This window comes from Pygoscelis adeliae, unplaced genomic scaffold (assembly GCF_000699105.1).
Source record: "Pygoscelis adeliae isolate BGI_AS28 unplaced genomic scaffold, ASM69910v1 Scaffold34, whole genome shotgun sequence".
Taxonomy (NCBI): domain Eukaryota; kingdom Metazoa; phylum Chordata; class Aves; order Sphenisciformes; family Spheniscidae; genus Pygoscelis; species Pygoscelis adeliae.
The window spans coordinates 2,013,349-2,013,850 of NW_008824658.1; positions in this window are offsets into that span (position 1 = coordinate 2,013,349).

Here is a 502-nt window from a genome sequence, read left to right on the forward strand (position 1 = left end):
TTGGTTTCCCCTCACCAGTGTCAGCTTTGCTCCCCACCACATCCCCGGCGTAGTCTCTGCTCCGTCCTTCCCATCGCTCTGCGACGCAACACTGATTGATGGCAACTGCCAAGAGGATACTGGGATTACAGGGGGGATTTGGGGAATGTGGCAGGACCCCATGCGGGTAGGAAAAGGTCGGAGATATGCAGAGACCAGACCAGCTTGGTCAGCCCAAGGCACCTCCAACTCCATGCCGTGGGAAGGCATCAGGCTTTCCTGGTTGCTCTGACACATTGTGGCCAGGAGCAACATCATGAAATGCCCAAGTCCGTCACCCGCTCCATCACACCATGCAGCCCCCCGTGTGTGCCCCTCCTGGGGCCAGCCCAGCCCGGGCTCCCCGGCCAGCACCCGCAGCGATGGCTGGGCAACACCGTGACCTCCTGAGGCCTCCTGCTCAGTAAATAGTGTCAATGTGAGAGCGAGGGATTCATTGGGGCCATAAATGTTTATGGCAGGG